Source organism: Excalfactoria chinensis, chromosome 12 (genome assembly GCF_039878825.1).
Source record: "Excalfactoria chinensis isolate bCotChi1 chromosome 12, bCotChi1.hap2, whole genome shotgun sequence".
In the NCBI taxonomy this organism is placed as follows: domain Eukaryota; kingdom Metazoa; phylum Chordata; class Aves; order Galliformes; family Phasianidae; genus Excalfactoria; species Excalfactoria chinensis.
Genome location: NC_092836.1, coordinates 9,175,737 through 9,186,975, shown reverse-complemented (window position 1 = coordinate 9,186,975; position 11,239 = coordinate 9,175,737). Strand labels below are relative to the sequence as shown.

Below are 11,239 nucleotides of genomic sequence, written 5' to 3'. Positions count from 1 at the left end.
GGTGTCTGACCAGCTGGAAAAGGGTTGAACCCAGAGCATCCAGCCATGAGTCCCGGGGCTGAAAGCTGGGAGGAGAAGTAGAGTCTTATATATTAGAATGCTATCAGTAATGTAATGAAATTACTGCTCTGTTTCTGAATATTCTTCATTGTATGTTTGTCACGTCTAACCATTTGGTATTTACCAGTTGTATCTTCCACAATTTTGCATTCAGAGTCTACGTTAGAAGAGACCTATTCTGATTTTGCCTGGAGCCGAATAACTCTTCAATGCACCTCCACTGTCACCCCTGCTGGCTCCCTGCTTTAAGGTAGGAATGTGCCAAGAAACCATGGCTTCCAGGAGGCTTTTGGGCAGGTGGCACTCAGATTTCTATTGTGTTCTTCATGAGAAGTTGCTGTGGGTCACACGGGGCCTTAAGTTAACTAAAATTGCGTGGACCCACTGCATTCTTAGAGTACCAGAGTACAAAAAATATGGTAAGAATCCAAATCCCTTACCAATATATGTTGCCTGTAATGTTGACATGATTCAAGCCCATACTCATCAATTGATTTTTGTACAGCCAAATCCATGTCTAACACCCAGTACTGACTTGTAAGAGTCTTGTTTGCTAAGTAAAGGATCATTTGACATTGACTTTGCTGATCAGCTCTTGCCTTGGTTGTTTTCCTTGGCTTTAAACTTTGAATTTTACAAGTTTTAAATGCTTTGCTCTGCTTCTTTGTATGTAGATTGAAAGAAGCAGTTTGTAAACCATGTGCTTTGTAGGTCGTACAGTATTTTTCTCCTCTGGAGTCCATCAGTGATGATGCTTAAATGTATGAGACCCCATGCAGATCATTCAGCCTTTTCTATAATGTTGGTTGCAGTTCTCTGGAGGCAGGATGAACAGGGAAAAATCCATTTGGCTTTAATGTTCTGTATTAGTTAATGTTCTGTATCAGTTAGTGTTTTGTTTCCCTTGTTCCAGAGGCTGGGTGTTATCTTTGATAGCATGTCATTGAGTATAGCAGTGCTGAGTGCAAGAGTAAGTGACAGAGCATCTCTTGCATGTGCTACTGCTGATTCATTGTGTGTACTTCCTGTGAGGTAATGAAATACCTCAATCACATCAAAACTTGCTGATTTTTAGATAGTAGCTAGTATGTAAATATTATATACAATGTGACATGCTGGAAGGCCAGATCTAGAAGGTAATGTTCAAGGGTGATGTTGGTGCACAGAAAAATAATCTTCTGGGAGTCACTGTAACTTCATGCAAGAGTAAGGAGGATTTGCGTGACTGTAAGCTCAACACTGAGCTCTTACTGTTATTCAAGTTCAAAAATGAATAAGAAAGGTAGGAGGAAAAAACAACAACAACTAAAACTCTACTAATAATAAATCTGTGCAACCTTAGTGTACTATTTATCATGTACTATTTATCACCTTCTTGTACCAAAACAAAGTTGGTGATGTACTTTGCCTTGAACAAACATTGCTATTTTCCAGACTCACCAATGTGGTGCTGGTTTTCATCGTCTCTGGTCTTGCTGTTTCCTGTCTTCTTTTCCCAGACTTTGGAATTTTTCACCTTAATTTTCCTCTTTTGCTTTTAATGAGAAAGCAAAATTAAGTTTGTGACCAGAGCCTACTCCCACACTAGGGGATTTTAAATTCCTAGATGAGACTCAACAGGAAAAGATGATAGTGCAATTTCCTTAGAAATTTTACAGTTGAAGCATTTATAATAATAAAACTTTGAACGCTGAGACTCTGAAAGTGGTACCTGAACCAGCATGTTCTGAAAAGTCTTTCCTAGATACCAGTGTTACCTAGAAACCCAGGAGGAGGAAGAGGAGCGGGGAGCACGAGCAGTGTAATCATATAACATGGACGTGTAATTTTCAGTGAAGGAATTTCCGTGTCACATTTAGTGTTTTAGTTTCTTATGACAAATTGTTTGTGTAGAAAGTAAAGTTGTTCAGTCTCTGTGCTGTTCCAAATTTTAAGCTCTTGGTTTTCTTGATGTGGTTATTGTTTTTGACATCGCTTAGTGGTGATGAGTCTATGTGCACTTGGTGTGATTGGTTAGCTCAGCCACACTTAATGACTTTGACCTTATAAACTATATTTGACTCAGAAAAGTCTCATCCTGTTGTTGGAAGGAGAGTCTGCCAGTGAAATTTACTTGAATCAAAAAGGTTTTGTCATGGTAGGATTCAGCAAGACTCAAGTGCTATGTGTTACTTATGCTTGTCTGGCTTACCAGGCTGAGTCCCGCACTTAGTGTGTCTTTTTAGTATGACAGCCATGAGTTTTAGCTTTTCTATAGGGCATGTTTTCAGTTTCTAAGTAAGAGAAGAGGCCTGGATACGTAGGTTAGAGGCATTCTTTGATGCAGTCAGTTGGTACAGTTGGTCCAAGCTACCTTGTAGTATAATCATGCTATATGTGCCACTTGAGACCTAGCTTGAGTTCTTACTGGATGATAGCTTCCTTGATGTATCAGTGGTGAGATGTTTCCCTGATCCTAAAGAGAATCTGGGTATCACTGATTGCTTGTTTTGCTGAAATGTTAGAGTTCTCATAAAATCTTTATCAATGGGTAGCTCCTTCTTCAAAAACCTGGTGCTGTTTCCCAGGGCAGAGATATCCTCTAGTATCGAGCAGATTAAAAGCAGCTGTGGTACCATTTGTTTTGTATGAACACTGGTGGGTCAGGTGTTTGCAGGAGCTTCCCAATGCAAACAAAACCTGTGAGCTACATTTTGCTTTTTAAATAAGTAGATTTTGTTGTTAAGAATTGCTGAAGACAGCCCTGTTCTCTTTAGATAAAAACTATAATTAATCTTGGCTACAATGTAATCCTGATACAAAATGCATCATTGCACGTTGACAAATGAAGTGTTTGGCACCAGTGGTGTTTACACTTGCGTTGCTGCTGAACTCCTGTGTGTGCTGGAAAGTAAGGTGAAGTATTTCCTAGATTTCCAGATTGTTCCCAAGGAAAGATACATCATGGAGCAGGAATTCAGAAACATTTTGTTTCAAAGGAGGCTCCATGATCAACACAATTACACAAGGGTTTTTACTAGATGTCTCTGGTCGTTCTTTCATTATCTTCACATAGGTTATACCTGTACCTTGATTTCATTTTATTTCAGGGCTTTCCAAATTTCTACTGCCTGAGCAGCTGCACAAAACTCTTTGTGCTCCTGCTTTGATGTGTGAATATCCATCCATCTTAAGAAATACCTCTGTGCAAATGAAGTAGTGACAGAAGTCACGGCTGGTTAATTCACCCCACTCTGATCCTCACTGTCTTAGCTCAAGTCACTAAATGATATACAAATATTATTTACTGTTAGTACTCTTCATGGTTGTATATGTTGCTTTCTATGTTCCTGGTGCTTGAGCAAGGAGAAATCAGAACACGGTGAATTTTAGGATGTGTTGAGAAACTTGCATGGACCTTTGCTTCCAGGAAGAACATACACACGTGCTGATAAGTAGCAACTTATCTAAAAAATACTGAAGAAAGTATTTCTTAAATGAGAGCACTTCTCTGGAACTGAGCGCTTGGTCTTTGGCTGTTGGGCTCTTTTTTTGTTTGCTTATTTTTGTTCAGTATTTCAGTGCCCTACTGATAGCGTTGTGAAATCCTTGCTGGGTGTTTGCCAGTTAACTGAATAAACTTTTACTTGCTTGATGTTTTATAACTCCTCTTTATGAAGTAAGTTTGTCGTTTGTTTGACTTCTCTCCCGCACTGTGTGTAAAAAATGCTACCTAATCTTACAAAAAAAAAGATTTTGAGACTTAAATTCTTGCAAAGTTATCAAATACAGCAGAGTCTGAGCACTTAGCAGAGTACTCATAATACTTTTTGTGATATTTTTAGTATTACTAAAGATAATTACCGTTGTGTTATTAAACACATCAAGCTCTCTTAAATTCTGTAATGCAATTTTCCACTTCACTTCCCCTGTATTTACATGTATTAATACATCTTCCAGTTAAGGTCTTTTTTCATTGCTCAATGTGTGTCACGCTTCAGAAAACAACTGAGATTTTCCAAATTGGAGTCTCATAAACTCTCCATCTTTCTAATGGCCACCCAGCACCTGGAACCCAATAGGTAGGTGAAGGTCAGAAGTATGATGATATCACCAAAGGCACCAAACTAATGAGCAGGGTTATTTTTTTTCATAACCAAAGGATTGAATAGGAACAAAAAATATTCCCCACAAACTGCAGACATTATCACTCTGATTGTTGGTATTATGTTAGATATTTTCAAGCATTCAGGTAATGGATACAAAATTGGACACATGAGTAAAGGTATAGAAATGATATCTGGAGGCTTCCTTAGCTGTGAGAGAATAGAAGAATTCTCATTCAGTACAGATGAAATAAATTTCTATCCACAGGGCATAGACATTGAGAGGAAAATAACTTATATGAAACCAAGGGCTGTAACAGCCTAATTTTGTCCTCTGGACCCAGGTAAATTTCATCCTGGCACAATAAATAAATACATAATATAAAGTACAGTGCTATTTCCTGATCCATGATCTTGTTAGACTCCAAATAAACATGTATCATGCTGGAATTGCAATAACACAGGCTTAGTACATAGGCAGGGAATTGCATCCACCTACTGAACATGAAGAAGGTGTACTAAGAGCAAATCATTTAGAGAAGAATGGAATTCTCCTTTAGATTTGGTGATGATTCTGCTGTGTTTTCCCCTGGAAGATGGTCCCTCCCATGTGCGAGTATTTTTAGATATTTTATTTCTTAAGCAAAATAAATAAATAACCAAATTTCAGATATTTTACTATACACTCTTGTTATTCTACAAGCTGAAAAGCAACTTTAGCAATAAACTTATTTGGGGTGGATAGGGATTTAGAATTAGCAATATTGCCAGCACAGTTCTTAATCCAAGGATGGAAGTTGAGCAAGAAAGCATCAGTATTTATGGGAAACATGGGCACAAATCAGCAAGCTGCACTATAGCAGTAGTAGCACACCCTTTGCAGGGTTGGTGTGGAAGGGATTTAGCAGATGAGCCTTGAATGAGGCTTAGGGTTTGGGCCCCATAGAAAGGCCAAGTCTGTAAAACTGCTTCTCACCCAGCCTTAAATCTCATTTAAGACCTCAAAATATATTCAGGGGCATTATGCTGAAAGAGTGACTTTCACACATCTAGAAAAACATCACAGTATCATCTGTGCTGAGTTACAATAGGGCTCAAATGTTGAAAGCTGAGGAGGATGATGAGAAATAAATGGCCAGTACCTCTTTAAGAATCCACAAGAGCAAAGCAATAAAAACGAAATACAATAACTCAGATAATAAAAACATTATCTTACAGATTTCATACAAACCTTGCCTTAGGGAGGCCACCTGGTTTGTGTTTTACTGACACAGCTGTTCAGACTTTTTTTTTTCCCCTTTTGCTACATGAAAAATAGAGGAATTTGAACAGCTGTCTGGGTTAATTTTTTTAATGCCTTCAGTAAGTAAAAATAAAGGCAAGTGACACGAATAAGCGATGTGAGATTGCCTCTAAAGATGCTTTAAAAACATTCCAGAGTAATTCCTGGACCTCATGTGCAGTGAATGAAGTTATGGGCTGAGCAGGGTGGGTGCTGCTGGTCAGTTTCTCCTCTCTCCCTGTAAATGAGAGTTGCTCAAATTGGGGCAAACTGGCAAACTCAGTTATACTGGAATCTGCCTGAGGTAACCCCGTTGACTTTGCTGAAATTGCTTAGAATTTCCATAACTGAAACTAAAATCACTCAACAAACCCAAGCAACAAACTGAGCCAACTAATTTTGCTGAAAACCCTTCATAATTTGTTCTGTTGCATTCCAGGGATGTACCCCTAGTTGTGAAGGGAGAAAGTGAACAGAAGTGGTTGGGATGTCTGAGCAGACATTGTTTCTCAGAGAGGAAGGTTATTTTTGCTCTTTTTCAAATTGCAGTGTTTTGGTGTGAGGGAAGAGTCGGTGCTGATCTGTGCTGCCCTGCTGACATGCAGAGCACAAACAGTGTCCCAGCAGGTTGAAGTCTGGTCCAGTTAAACCCAGTGATGGAATGAAGCAAGTGGGAACCGCTTTGCTTTTTGTTGCCCAGTGTTTCACACACCTCTAACAGCAAACCCTCTTTGTTGCCAAGACAACCCCGAAGAAATCCGAAATCCAGAACAATACCCTGTGCACGAGACGCCTCGTATTCGTTAGTTCATGCATTCATTTTGAATGTCCAGAGGATCACTGCCCTCCAGATCTGCCCAGGTAAGTCCAGGTAAAGGTGTAGGTGCTGTCTGTAAGGTGATAATGGCTTGCATTTGTAGATTCTTTTGTCCTAACAGCTGCCAAAGCTCCAGGGCTTGCACTGAGAGTCTGCTCAGTGTAATACCTGCAGTGCAGCACTACCTGAAGCTTACCAGGATGCTTCCTGGGGCTGTCCCAAAAATACTCCAGGGCAGGGGCACTGACTGCTCTCCCCAGCCCCTGCAGCATGTGAGGGTGCTGCAGTGAGCACCAGGTTGTCATGTTATGCTTTTGCAGTGATTTCCAAAGATTTCTCAGGCACGGAATGCAAGTTAGTGCAGCCATGAAGGTTTTTTCACTTAATAATTGGGACTGGACAGAGCTGTGCTTAGCCTCTAGGTCGAAGGAAATGTATGCGTGACTTAAGCCTCTTTGAGTAAGGTCTTGGCTCCATGCAGGACAGTGGAGTGTCTAGAGCTTTGGGTTTTTTAATGCTTTTTTATTTAACCCTGGTGAATATAAATCGGACAGAGGTCCAAGAGGTCAGATTAAACACCTCCATTGACAATCAGGGTAGCTTCTTGCAAAGAATGGCCGCAGGGATTTTTCTGTTTCTTAGAGAGATGTCACATGCAGTTTGGAAATATGTCTCACTTTTCTCAGTTCTCTCCAGATCATCTTTTCCCATTTTACAGTCAGTGGGAGAAAATAAGAGATTTTTTATTTTTTTTCTTTCTTTCTTTTTTCCTGAGGAATGCTAGGAGTATGTTTTTTACAATGCTTAAAGCTGGTTTTGACCTCTTCACTAGGAATGGCTGTGCTGGCTAAAACACAGGTGTAGGTAGGTAGGTTGATGGTTGGACTAGATGATCACAGAGGTCTCTTCCAAGCTTTCTGTTTCTATGATGGCATCATAGCAGGAGAAGAGCAAACCAGCCAGTGCTTAACAGGGAGTGTTGCATGTTGAGGAGCTCAGAAGCAGAGCTGATTCTGCTTTAATGTCTCTGTCAGCTTATCCATGGCTTCTACTTTCTTGTATGGTGTAATTTCACCCTGGCTGCGCGAGGAGCCCTGTAGATGGAACATGGGGATGTACTTCAAGCAGTAATGCTGGAAGCAAGAGTTCTGGCCTTGTTTGCCTCTGTGAAGTACAAACTCTATAATGTACCGAGAATCATCTCACCTCCATCCTCCTGAAAGCTAAGTCCCGTTGGTTTCAAATGAAGCATCCCTGAGCTCAGGCCGCTGTCTGCTCCTGCTTTAACACCTCATAAACAAGGAACAAAGGAGGCATGTGAAAGAACTGCAATTTCATAAACCGTCGAGTGGGAGTTGGAGCTATTATAGAACATCCCGTTCCAAAAGGAAACAAATGATGATCTGATGCTGCCGGGTAGTAGTGACGTATGTGGCTTCAGTGTGAGTCAGTCAGTGTGAGATTCAGATACGGACCAAGAGGGAAAACATTTGTGGCAGCAGGACCAATCACATGCTCGTAGATAGAATTACCTCAGCTCATTTTTCAGTTGGGTATTAATATATTTGCTGCGCTTCTTGGGCAGAAGGCAAAGAGCAGCACAGAAGAAAAAAGCACGTGTAGGAGCCGTTCTATCTGTCTCTTCTTGCAGCCTCCCACCCACACTCCTGCACAGACAGTGATAATGTATCGTGAGCATTTTGGTATATCACTGTTTCGTTCAGTAAAATGGAATGTGTTGATGTTGTTGTTATTTGTGTTCTTTGGAATCCCAAAGCATTCCCCATTCCAAAGGCACAGGTCCATGAATGGGACAGCTAAGCAAATTTGGGAGAAAATATTTTGCTTATTGTCAAAGCGGTGTCTTGTTTTAATTCCTTACAGCTCAATCAAATGCTTTTGTTCATTTAAAAATTAGAACTGAAGCGTAGGGATCCTTTTAAGACTCTATAGAAGTCCGTAGAGCTGATTTTCTGGTATGTGGGGGATGTGTCATGATGTACAAATTGTGAAATGAATTGGCTGTTTACTGGAAATGTACCGTTATCTCGTGGGTAATGTCAGTCAGAGATAAGAAACTCTGGCCGTGGATTCAAAACGAGGAACCTTCAGTAGTAATAGAACCTTGAGGTGTTCCCATCCGTGATGTTTTTACCAACATCTTGCTCTAGTAACAGACCTCTCCCAGTTGTGCCCAAGTAATTCTTTCAGTGACTCTGCAGTGAGCCATACCAGGAACTGATAAGAATCAAAAACCATGAGCAAAGCACCCTGTAAAATAGGAAGGACCTTGTTCTCTACCCTTTTCTTTTTCCAATTCATTTCAACTACCTCTGTTCCCTGATCAGCATGGCCTTAAGGAGCCTTTGCACAGGCCCTGCTGAAAGGCCTAAGTGTTGTGAGGCAGAGTGGCTGATGGTGGCAACCCTGTGGTAGCACTGCCACCAAAATCTGCAAATCATAGACTAGCTGAGGAAATGTTATTTCATTCAGCAGTGAAACAACAGCAGCTGTGTGTCCAGAAGGAAAAAAATAAGGGGCTGTTGCTTGGCTACAGATTGTCTTTGCCAGGGCTGGAGGATAAAATGGGGAAGGATTTTGGTACAGGCAACAGAAGTGTTGTGAATTACAAAAGGTCTCAGAAAGCCATAGGAGCTATCGGGCACTTGTGTTGGAATCTCAGAAACATTTGACCTTTTCTTGGAGGTTTTGTCAAATCTAAAGCAGAACTGCAGGTTGGAGTAGTGTTCTAAGTCACAACCAGAGCTAAAATAGTGGGTTCTGGACAGTGTTTCAGGGGAAAAGCAGAACTCTCCTCAGTGGAACTGAGATGTTTGGTTTGTGCCTCTTGACCTGTAATTGCCTCATTGCCTTACTTGTGTTCTAAAGCAATGTCAGATGGGGGGATCTCACCTGTCACCCTTCCCTGCTGGACATGGAGATGGCTGTGTATTTCAACACCAGGCCCTGATGGCAAAACCCCCCTGCATCAGCACTGACCTACAGCAATGCTCACAGAAGCAGAGGGGTAGAAAAATGCTTAATTGCAAACACAGCCTATGACAAAGCACTGACAAGCCAGGCTGGCTGCTCCTGCCACCAGGGGAGGGGACTGGCCTGAAGCATATACAGTGCCTATCTCTCGAAACGGCAGCCCCAGAGTTGCAGCAGGCTTCCCCAGCTCACCATTATCTGCTGTATCCTTCCTCCCCCATGCTCTGCCCTGGCATGGGCACCCTCCCCTCTTATCACTGAGGTGGCAGCATTTTGTTTGTACAGCTGAGAGCTCTTGAGCTGACTCTGTGTGTCCTTCAAGGTCATAAAGGCATTTGATCTCCTGACCGAAATACCTGTGCCAACCTTTGGCCAGAGCTATGGGGCTGTGCTGCTGCCAGTGGAAGAGCTTTCCTGCGGTACTACAAAGCAGCTTTCCTGGAAGAGGGAATGGTTCACCAGTATTGCAGAAAGGTAATTTCAAGCACATAAACAGCTCTTACTGTAGTCTTGGGATGCGGCTGCACCCTCTGTGCGCTGCCCTCAGGTAGAGCGCCAACCCCAAGGAAAGAAGAGGTGTCTGCAGTATGTGCTGATGTTCCACCATGCGGTCCTGGCCCTCACCCCCAGCACAAAGCCCCAAACAAACCCTTGGCCTGCTCGGCCCCACTGAGGGCTGATGTCACCATCCTGCAGCCTGCTGGCATGACTCACAGAGGGAATACAGAGGGCTCTTCATGGGCCACAGGAAGGCAGGAGTCGCGTGGGAAGCTGTTGCTGAGGGAGAGGGTGAGGAGAGAAGGTGCCGGAATGACCCGGGGTGCTGGGGTGGGGGGCCACACCTCAGCCCCCAGCACCCAGGGTTGGAAGAAGGTCAGCTCCTGGTTGGATTTGTTTTCCCTGGGGGAGTTCTGAACAGTTCTGCCCTTGTTTTCACACAGGACTGGGGTGGGGTAGGAATGATTTTATTTTAGAGGAGTTTCCCATGACTCGAGCTGCCTGAATTAGTCAGGAGTAAGGGAGGATAGCACATGGCCACAAACAGAGCCCAGGCTCTCTGAGAGCATGAATGGTCATGGCTGAGGCATATCACTTCATTAAGGCACCTTTTTGGGGTGTCTCACTGCTCCAAGCCTGTGGATGGCTGTTCTGTGTCAGCCAAGCTAATGGAGGCATGTAGTACTGGGGCAGCATCTCCAGCAAGGACAAGGTGATGCAAATTACATGAATGGGCACGAGTATAAGCTAAGCTGCTGTCAACGGGGATGAGAGGCATCTCCAAGTGCCTGCCAGAACTGTTAGGATGGGAGGATGCTCGGGCTCTGCTGCAGGGCTGACTGCCTCCAGAGGAGGAGCCTTATAACTTGTGATGTCCAGTTCCTAAAAGCGATGGCAACTGTGACCACCCTAACATGCATAATGGTTCCTGAGCATTTCCAAAACCCTCTGAGATCGCCCAAGGAAAAGCATCAAGTACTGATGGTGACAGAGCGTATAATATCTAAATACATGAACCCTGGAATCAGCTGTTTCCGCTTTCTTCCAATTTCAGGTTCAGCAGTGGATGTTTCAAAGCGTGATGTTAAGATTTCTAGTGTGAGGGCACATGCTAGGAATCGGGATGAATAGCAAATATGCCAATTCAGCATTTTATCAGGAGTCGGATGGAATCAAAATAGACAGCTAATTACACTAATAGAGAGGCAGACAGAAGCACTGAGCGTGTTTTCCTATGGGTGTGAGGTCACATTTGGGTAAGTTGATATTGCTGTCAGGGTGTTATGAAATTGCTCACAAATTGCAAAGCTGCCCAGATTTTCTCATGACCAGAGGTTCACGCCATGTTTACTCTTCGTGATTCCCTCCTATCACTCTCCTCTAGCACAGTCAGGAAAACAGTGTCAGGTGGCTGGTACGATCAATCGCCATACCAAATGAGCAGCCAGGACTCAATAGCTGGACTAAAGGGGCAGTGAATGACTTGGAGAGTGATGGGCCGTG

The 11,239-nt window shown here is 42.7% G+C and overlaps 1 protein-coding gene across 5 annotated transcripts in view; it reads left to right on the top strand.

Annotated features, from left to right (window-relative positions):
* Positions 1–291: 291 nt before the first annotated feature.
* SLC6A6 (solute carrier family 6 member 6) overlaps positions 292–11,239 on the top strand; it is a 93,058-nt gene continuing 82,110 nt past the window's right edge. For 2 of the 5 annotated variants that reach the window (XM_072347749.1, XM_072347747.1), the window contains exon 1: positions 6,209–6,288. The gene's annotated coding sequence lies outside the window, so the exon portion shown is untranslated. Of the gene's footprint in view, positions 311–6,176; positions 6,289–11,239 lie in introns of those variants that run through there. The other 3 variants (XM_072347760.1, XM_072347751.1, XM_072347750.1) reach the window with 3 other exon arrangements.